The following is a 10,446-nucleotide window of genomic DNA, read 5'->3' as shown; positions in this document are numbered from 1 at the left end:
TGTCCTCAGACTTAACTAATGCAACATGATCGACTCTTTCCTTCCTGTTTTCCCCTCCCACACCTATATTCCTCTCTGATTGGCCAGTATTTCTCATGCTGAGACAATGCACTTTCTATAGTGGAGGGTGGGCAAATCAGGCAGAGGAAAACAAGGGAGGAAATTACATCAGGATTGGCTTCAAAATAGCTACACTAAAAAAACGTGGACAGTGCAATACATATGTTGTGTAAGCAGAGCAAGTATATATATATATATATATATATATATATATATATATATATATATATATATATATATATATATAATATATATATATATATATATATACAGTACGTATATTTTTTCTTCTGAGATAGTATGGCTCACAGCTCCTCTTTAAGTATAAATCAGTTTGGCGAGATGCCCCTTTCTTATTTGCATTGCTACATTCCTTACATCTTCTAGCCTGATTACCAACCAGAAGTCTGTGGAATGCAAGCTGAGATCTATGAGGCATTTGCATATCAGATAAGCAGGGACCAAGCAGATGAGCTGATTACAATTCTTTTGTTACCAGACTGCTAAGACCCGCATATGAACTGTACAATTCAAAGGTCAAATAAACGAATCTTTAAGCCCCGTCTACACAAGGCGATCCGGCTCAATTAGCCGCCGGATCGCTTCTTCCACATCCCCGCTCGTACCCGCCATGTCCCCGCTCACCCGCGCGTGCGTCAGATTCGATCCGCTCTCGTCCCCGCGCCGCGCCGCTTATCTTCCGCTCGATTCCCTGCCATTATCCCCTCATGGGGAACGAGCAGGGAATCGGCGGCGGCAAAATCGGATAAGGAACATCGCTCCGTGTGGACGGAGCTTTAGAGTGGATAGCCACAATCCTACCAGCCATTTTGGGTTTGATTCTAGTGACCTAACTCTGCCCCCTCCCACAACCTCTGTGGCGGATCTCAGAAACCCCTACATCTATCGAGCATGTGAAACCACAGCTTCTACATGCTAGATGAAACTCGGATAAGGGGTCAGATAATGACCGCCTCTGCCGAGAATCCTGCATGTGTATGGCAGCCCCTGACCCCTCGGGCTGTGATCCTTCCTGACGAAGGAATTGTTCCCACCACTTACTCCGCCCACCATATGATGCCACTCTGGTTTCGCTGCCCACCTCCCCCTGCATAGAGCAGAACATGTTGCCTGCTTCCAAGTGATCAACGTGTCTGCATGGACTCGGCCCTGCAATGTTGCCCAAGAATTGGGTCCCAATGTCTAGTGGGCCACATTGAGTGTGTGAGGCTTAAAGTGAATCTGAAGCCTAATATAAATTAAAAAAAATACTTATCTAAGGATAGAGAAGGCTCTGGGTCCTATAGAGCCTTCCCGTTCTTCTCCCCATTTCCTCGTTCTCCCGCAGGCTCCTCTGTTTAAATCTTCTGCCGCGGGAGGTTTCAGAAGTCTTTTGGAGCCCGAGTGCTCCCAAAGACAGGCGGCTCTGTACTGCGCACGCACAAGAGAGAGGGCGCTCAGGCATGTGCTGTGTGGAGCGGCCCATCATCGGGATCCCTGAGGCCATGGAAATCCACTAAAACAAATGAGTCAGGGACTACGGTCAGATGTCTGTACATGTGTGATGGGACGAGTTTTAACTGGTCCTGACTGAAGTCTGTGTGTGGATTACCCTTTTAGTTTTATGGATACACCATAACCACACCCCCTGACTGATAGACTGACAAAGGAAAAACCAGTGGCTGTAACAGCCATACCCATTATATTAAACAGCAAAGGGAGATGCCAGTGGTCACAAGCAGCATGCCTCTTTCACAATTCAAAGGACATTTATCAATAGTGTCTGAGACAAAATATTGGTAGGTTTTCCCATGCAGAACTGTCTCAGACATCTTAGGAAATCACTAGATTCCTTCCAAAACTGTGGTAAGATAGGAGGAGTTTCTCAGACAGTGCAGTGCGTGAGGGAAATTGTTGTTGCTGATAGAGATGTCGTGAACGGTTCCAGGCGAACTTCGGGTGCTTCGAACTTTCCAGGAAGTTCAATTTGCCCCATAATGCTTTATTGAGCAGAACTTTGACCCTCTACATCACAGTCAGCAGGCACATTGTTGCCAATCAGACTGCACTCACTCCTGGAGCCCCCCCTTATAAAAGGCAAGGTCCTTGTGCTGTTTTACTCACTAGTCTGCCTGCACTAATTAGTTAACCTCCTGAGCGGTCTGGACGAGCTCAGCTCGTCCATCACCGCCGGAGGCTGCCGCTCAGGCCCTGCTGGGCCGATTTCCACCAAATAAAGTGCAGCACACGCAGCCGGCACTTTGCCAGCCGCGTGTGCTGCCTGATCGCCGCCGCTCTGCGGCGATTCGCCGCGAGCAGCGGCGAAAGAGGGCCCCCCTAGCCGCCTGAGCCCTGCGCAGCCGGAACAAAAAGTTCCGGCCAGCGCTAAGGGCTGGATCGGAGGCGGCTGACGTCAGGACGTCGGCTGACGTCGATGACGTCACTCCGCTCGTCGCTATGGCGACGATATAAGCAAAACAAGGAAGGCCGCTCATTGCGGCCTTCCTTGTTTATTCTGGGCGCCGGAGGCGATCGGAAGATCGCCTCTGGAGCGCCCTCTAGTGGGCTTTCATGCAGCCAACTTTCAGTTGGCTGCATGAAATAGTTTTTTTTTTATTTAAAAAAAACCCTCCCGCAGCCACCCTGGCGATTTAATCAGAACGCCAGGGTGGTTAAGGGACAGCTGCTGACAGACTCTGCTAGGGAGAGTTTAGTTAGGTTCTTATAGGCTTGTTCCTAGCTAATTGTTATTACTTTCCTCACTCCTCACTCCCTCACCCATCTTCCAGGGAATTGTAGAATTTCAAAAGCCAGCTTATATACCTTGGCCGGGAATTGAACCCAGGTCTTGGCCAGGAATTGAACCCAGGTCTGAGTGCATGGTAGATAGCTCTTTTAACTGCTATACCACCACCAACACTACATTCTGAAACCAGCCTAGCATGTACCATTATGATATATCCAAGAGAAAAATGAGCTTGCTTAAAGATTTGTAGGCTTTCAAAAGCCAGCTTACATACCTTGGCCGGGAATTGAACCCAGGTCTGAGTGCGTGGTAGATAGCTCTTTTAACCGCTATACCACCACCAACACTACATTCTGAAACCAGCCTAGCATGTACCATTATGATGTATCCTAGAGAAAAATGAGCTTGCTTAAGGATGTGTAGTATGTCAAAAGCCAACTTACATTGGCCAGGAATAGAACACAGTCTCTGTGGCACAATTGGTTAGCATGTTTGGCTGTTAACTAAAAGTTTGGTGGTTCAACCCCACCCAGGCATGGCCTTGCCTTTTGTGTTCAACAGTTGTCCGAAGAGAACCCCAGATAGCCGTGTAGATTCATCCCTCTCTCTCTCTCTCTCTCTCTCTAGTAGGGATGATCACCGCTTTCCGCGGAATTGTATTTTCCGCAATTTTGGGCGGAAATTGGTCATTCCATTCCGTTTGGTCAGAACGGAATTGCTTTTTCAATCCGGCAGAATTCCAAAATTGCCTGTGAAATTCTGCTAGTAACCGTTGATGCCATTGTGAAATTCAAAAGTGAGTTTTCAGCTTAAAACCATTAAGTCCTAGAGAGAGAGAGCAAGCTAATTTTTCTCTTGGGTATATCACAATGGTACATGCTAGGCTGGCTTCAGCATGTAGTGTTGGTGGTGGTGTAGCGGTTAAGAGAGATATCTACCATGCACTCAGACCTGGGTTCAATTCCCGGCCAAGACCTGGGTTAAGCTGGTTTTTGAAATTCTACAATTCCCTGGAAGATGAGACCCTCCGGGAGTGAGGGAGAGAGGGAGTGAGGGAGAGGGGGATACACTGCCTGATGTTGTGAAGCAGTGTAGGCCTGTAATTGAACATTGAATGAGATTTGTGACCTTAAAATAGGGGTTTATGTGAAATCTAGATTTTTGCCTGGGACATTTGATGTGTATTTCACTCAATAATGTCTTCCTCCAGGTATTAGATCGCTTGAAACATGTTTTCTATCATTTTTCCAGCCGGTAGAAATTTTTCTAAATTTTTAAGTTAGCCTCCCCATTGAAGTCTATTGCGGTTCACGAACTTTTCCGCAAACCAAACCTTCCGCGGAAGTTCGCAAACAGGGTTCGCAAACCGAAAATCGGAGGTTTGCGACATCTCTAGTTGCTGATATAACCAATACATCTCCTGTATTGATACCAGCAGGCTCTGAGTGAGGAATTCAGCATGGGGAAGGAGCACTTAACAAATCATGTCTATCCTGCACTGCTGCACTATCTGTAAAACTGCGAATAAAGGAATACTATCGAAGTATGCATTTATTTTGAAATGCTGTATGTTGTAGCACACAATAGGACAAGTACTAGGAGTAATTTGATTCCTCACACAGCTGTTCCTCTCAGCTGTAAAATCCTCCGTCAGATTTGGCGTCAGTGTTGGATACAAAATGTATCTAAATACTGAGCTCCCAGAGGGCTAGACCATGTCTCTGCACAGGGGAGTTGCTATCAACTCCTCAGTTTATACTTTAATTATCACCTTGCTGAAAGAATCTTGTTGATATGGTGGTAAGGGGTTAAAGATTCTAGCAATGTGTGTTTATTATCTTTGCTTCTCTTGACTGATAAAGATACTAATAATGCTAATTATAGACAGTGGTCTGCCCCTCTCAGCAGCTTGTAAAGTGGATGCAGCCTGGAGTGAATCACCTCAAGCAGGCAGCCAGTCTGATTGTAAACAAAGACTAGTGTTATAGCTAGTTATATTCCAGCAATATTACAGCTAATTTAGTTACCTGTTACCACCTCAGATCAGCCTGTTTCTCCTCAGGTCTCCTGCATGCTGTGAGCGACACAGTGAAATCTATTTGTGAGCTGTGTGACAGAGTAACCAAGCAGCTCAGGGTGACCCAAACTACTATGAGCTGTGTGAGAAATGAATTTTTAAGCAGGGATAGTGAGAGAGAGACCTGGGTGAATAAATAAAGTGCCCCTAGCACTAGTGGTAATGTGTACACTAATATAGAGTATTAAAAAAAAAGTCGTTTCAATCGATAGTATTCTTTTAAGCACTTCTTAATCTGTGGCAGTTTAGGGATGGATTTACACTTTTCTTAAAAGTAGTGCAGCTCTAGAAATTCATGCTAAACTGTCACTATTAAGTAGGATTTAAGGAGACTCAGTAACAAAATTTTCAGCCTGATTTCTTCTATCCTATAAGTTCCAATTCCTGTTCTAATGTGGTCTGTTTTACTGCAGCTTTTCCTAGTTGCACAGTGGCTGTATTATCTCTGTTATATAATCTAATCTTCTTTCCTTTGCCAGCTTTGTAGGATAAGGCAGGAATGTGCTGCTCTGCTGTGATAGGTAGAAGTTATACACACCCTCTCCATGCCCCCTCCAGGCGCTGTGTGAGTCACAGACTGAGCTTCTCTCAGCCTATCACATGCTGGGTAGCAGCCATGTTTTTTGTTTGTGAACACTGCCTAAAACTGGCAATTACAAGCCAGGATTGCAGCAGGGAGTGGCAGAAACAGCAAAGAGGGGCCCAGGAGAACATAATGAATAGAATGGTATGCTTTTTATTGTAAGCATTTTAGAGTACAGGTTCTCTTTAAGATGTTTCTTATTATTATTCAGAACAGTCCCACTGCTTGTTAGACCTGTTTAAGAAAAACAACTGTCAGTAATGTTTTGATAAAATAGGCAACAAGCAAGAGGATAGCCGGCACATGCAAGCAGGATAGCATAAAATAGCTTTATTCTTGAGGCTTCATGCAAAGTAGCATAACATCAATGTTCATGTAAAAAATAGTAGTCCTACCCGTTACTTAGAGTGGCTGTGGGGTGAGGTGGGAGCGGTGGGGGCCGCCTGACGACCGTTTCGCTCTCTGGAGCGTCTTCTGAGGCAAACGGTCGTCAGGCGGCTCCCACCGCTCCCACCTCACCCCACAGCCACTTTAAGTAACGGGTAGGACTACTATTTTTTACATGAACATTGATGTTATGCTACTTTGCATGAAGCCTCAAGAATAAAGCTATTTTATGCTATCCTGCTTGCATGTGCCGGCTATCCTCTTGCTTGTTGCCTATTATATCCTGCTTTCCTTCAAGTCTGAGCACGCAAATGACAGCATAACCTGTTACTAATCCTCTGGCAGTGCATCATTGTTTCTGTGTATGCTTTGCAGCAGTTGCAGTGCCGGTTCTATTGTGTCTACTTCTTGTCTGAATGTTTTGATAGATCTGGCCCACAGAGAGAAGCAGAGCCACTGCAATAAATTCAGCAGTTTGTGGACCTGGGTAGAAGCCCCAGTATGATTTATTTGCTGTATTTACAGGCGTCTATGTGAGTTTATTTGATATTTTGGCACAAGAAGGGTCCTTCTTAGTATTTCTCGGTTAGGAGGGTGGGGGTACTATAAAAATAATTTGTAAATAGGCTTCATGTAATTCTCTATTCTGGCATTATTTTTGTGTGCACTTGTCTTGGTAAATCGATCCCTGTGTTCAAAACTGTTTACCAAGTTTCATCCTCTGCATCTGATGATTGACATATATTAACTGAACACTATAAAAAGCTACAGAAGGAAACAATTAATGAACCAGGGAAACAGACACTGTTGAACATCGTCCAAGGCAAGCAGGTTTCATTGTAGTAGAAACGGAGAGATTACCATCACGATTGTAAGACAGCCCAGCTCTGGTTTCAGGAATGTCTATTGGGGTGAATTGGCAACGGAGCAATAAGACAAACTATTAACTTCAAAGTAAAGCATGATTCTCATGAAATGTTGCAGCCATAAAACTATGGCCCGCCAGGTTTTTGGATTTTCGTTTTCTTTGACAGCTTCTCAAGATCCTGTATAGATATATGCTTCTCGCTGCTCAGTGGAGTATTGCCTTCCAATGGAAATCCTCTACCCTTGACATCTCTTTGTTTGCTCTGAGATTGGACATGATTATGTTAATGGATAGAATTTATTATTATAGCATAGAGGATCTAACTAAATTTGACCTTATCTTGGAAAACTGGAAACTCTATCGACATTTATGATGGGCTTACATGAATATCTTTTTATAGATATCTCACATACCCTGGATTTTCTCTTTTTTTATTTTAAACCCTTCCTTGGTTATCAGGACCCATATTTGATGCTACTTGACATAGCATAGTTTGTCTTATTTTGTTGTGTTTATTTTTTTCTTTTTGCTTTTCTTTTTATACAGGTTCGGCGAGCTTACGGACTTTATGTTTGAGTTTATCCCTGGAATCTCAGTAGGGTGGCTTTAGTCCCCCATTTTCCAGGTGGATCAGATTTGTACTTTACTTAAGTTGTATGTGTATGTTGTATGTGTATGTTAAGTTGTATGTGTATCCTCCCCCTGTTGTTTTTCTTTATGAATATTGTACTGTTCATTGTTTGTCTGTTTGTATATCCACTTTCTTTTTTTATGCTTCAATGAAGCTTTCCTTAATAAAAAACAAACAAACAAAAAAAAGAAAAGTTGCTGTCGGGTCCAGTCTTAAAGGACAAACAAGGAGACTAAATAAATCTATCTTTACATACCTGGGGCTTTTTCTAGCCCCTAGAACAGGGGTAGGGAACCTTGGCTCTCCAGCTGTTATAAAACTACAAACCCAGCATGCATTCGCCTTTATGAGTCATGACTGTGGCTGCCAGACTCCTGCAATGCATTGTGGGACTTGTAGTTCCTTAACAGCTGGAGAGCCAAGGTTCCCTACCCCTGCCCTAGAAGCTGCAATTCTGGTCTTCTCCCAGGTCCCACTGGCAGCATCTGAAGTATAGCTGGCTCCCAATGGGTCAGTGTCTTCTGAGCATGCTGCAGAAGACACCGCCCCATCAGTGTTAGCAATCTTCAGATGCTGCGGCGAGAGAGACAGGAGAAGACCGGAGCTCAGGCAAGGGACATACATGACTTGTAGGGGCTGGAAGAAGCCCAAGGTAAGTAAAGATAGTTTTATTTTGTTGCTTCCTTCGTCCTTTAAAGCTAATGGGAACTGTTTAAAAAAATACTCACCTAAGGAGAGGGAGGCTCTGGGTCCCATAGGGCATTCCCTCTCCTCTCCCGGTGCCCACTGCTGTCCTGGCTCCCCCGTAGTGGTATTCGACCGTTTCGGTCAAATACCGCTGTCTCCCAGCCGAAGGGAGGCTTCGGAAATGCTTCGGGAGCCCGAGTATTCCCGAAGACGGGCCGCTCTACACTGCGCACGTGTGCGCGCCCTCTATGACACACTCGCGCGTGCGCCACCTGTCTTTAGGAGGACTCGGCTCCCGAAGACTTCCGAAGTCCGCTCGGCGGGGGATACGAACGGAGGAGCCAGCGCAGCACCGGGGGCACCGGGAGAGGAGAGGGATGGCTCATTAGGACCGAGCCTTCCCTCTCCTTAGGTGAGTATCTGCCTTTTTTTTTAACCCCCAGAGACCCAAATATAGAAAAAAAACGTAAAAATTTTTTTTGAACGTTCACATGTTGTTATAGGAGGCTTGTGATCCCTAAATCAGTGGTTTTTTTTTATTTTGACATTTTAGTAACTTTTGGGGAGGATGTTGTAAAATTGCAACGCTGGGCCTGTAAGGTAGCAGAATTTCAATAGTGTCACTCTCTCTCTGAACACATGTAAGGAATAATTAAAAGTTTATTTGTACTTTACAGCTTATAAAGACCCACCTAAGTTTATGTATATACACAACAACAATAGTATAATAAAGAAAAAAGTAATTTTTATTATCAATTTAATACAAAAAATGGGTATCATATAAAAAAAATTGGACCCAGACTATGGGCTTGATTCACTAAACCATGAAAACATATAGCACAGCCTTTTTCACACCTTTTTTTGCGTTTTCGCACTAACGTGAATTTGTTTGTGTGTAAACGTTATTTTTTTGCGCTTAGCGCTAAACCGCAAATTTTTCCCTGTGAAGCGCCCACTGACTTCTATCAGCGGTAATCAAGATATTTCGTGTTTTTGCACAAAAAATTTCATGTTAGCGCAAATACGGGCAAAAACGGCCACGCTATGAAATAGCACTAGTGCAAAAATAGCACTTGTGCTATCTTCATAGCACAGTTTTGTGAATCGAGCCCTATATGTGCATGTTTTATTTGTTCATTTATTCAGTTATGGTAGTTCCAAAAACAGTTATTTTGCTCTGAAAAGCAGAGGCGAACATTGCACTTCCTGCAAAGTATGTTGGTATAGCCTTTTGCACAGGGTCGGCACCGTCCTCTATCGGCTTTGATGGGAAAATGTCCAATCATGTCCTTGCAAACTTCCTTTGGAGGGTGTGCATTTGACTTTTTGGCTGTCATGGCAGCTGAAGAACCTCCATCATCTGTAAACTGCCTCTTTTGGGAAGTCAAGGTGCCCCCTCTTGAGGAAACTGGGCTTGCAGATGGTCGCCCTCGCTTTGACACTGACCCAGCCGTTCCGATCAGGATAAGAGAAGATGCCAACTGGGCCTGTAACATTCTCCTGTTAAGCATCTGTTTCTTTGGGATATCCAAAGCTTTGCAGTCCCTTTTGTACAGGAGCCAAGCATTGATCACAGCTAGGATAATGGTGTGCCAGAAGATGTAAAGGTACCAGCGGCAGGACTTCAGTGGAAACTTGTATTTCATATCTTCTGTCACAAACTTCTGAAAGTACTCCAGTGGTGTGCAGAGGGAATGGACATCATTACTGACATCCTGACCAGAAAAATCAGTACTGGGAGAGATGAAATTCTTTTCAGCCATCGATATCTGTCACGGGGCCCAGTCTTGGCATCAGGATGTTCTGCCTCTGTTGGGATGATTTGAACATCAGAATTTAGGTGGTCATCGGGTAATTTATTTTCCTTGTCCACTTCACCGATAACTCCATATTCCTCTTCGTCACTTGAATCTGTGTCAAAGGGCATTTCCAAGTCACTGTCCCCATTCTGGATGGCCTCAATTACATCCTGCACACTATACATGATTTGTTTTTTCTTGGTTTCAGACATTCTGAAAGTTGAAAGAAAACCTAAGTAACTACAAAGCAAATTAACTAATTATTCTAATGCAAAGATTCACATGTTCCTAAAACGTCACACTTTCCATTCCACAACTTCTATCAAGTAGACCTATTGTTCAATTAGACATGCAAACACTTTAATCCTCACCTCCTAGAGATTTATCACCTTCTCAAGTTTAAAGTGCAGACAAAACCTTGCTATCACTTTGACCCACTGTTGTAAAATTACAACACAGAAATAACCAGCTCTAAATCTCTTAAAATCAGTATATTCAATGATGTCATAAAATCTGCATGATCTACACATATTAATGATCACATAAAAAAATATTTCAAACTTTTTACTTACTTTAGTCCTGATGTATCCCGTCCAAAACAACAAGAT

Source organism: Hyperolius riggenbachi, chromosome 5, assembly GCF_040937935.1.
Source record: "Hyperolius riggenbachi isolate aHypRig1 chromosome 5, aHypRig1.pri, whole genome shotgun sequence".
NCBI lineage: Eukaryota > Metazoa > Chordata > Amphibia > Anura > Hyperoliidae > Hyperolius > Hyperolius riggenbachi.
Note: the sequence above shows the minus strand (reverse complement) of the source record.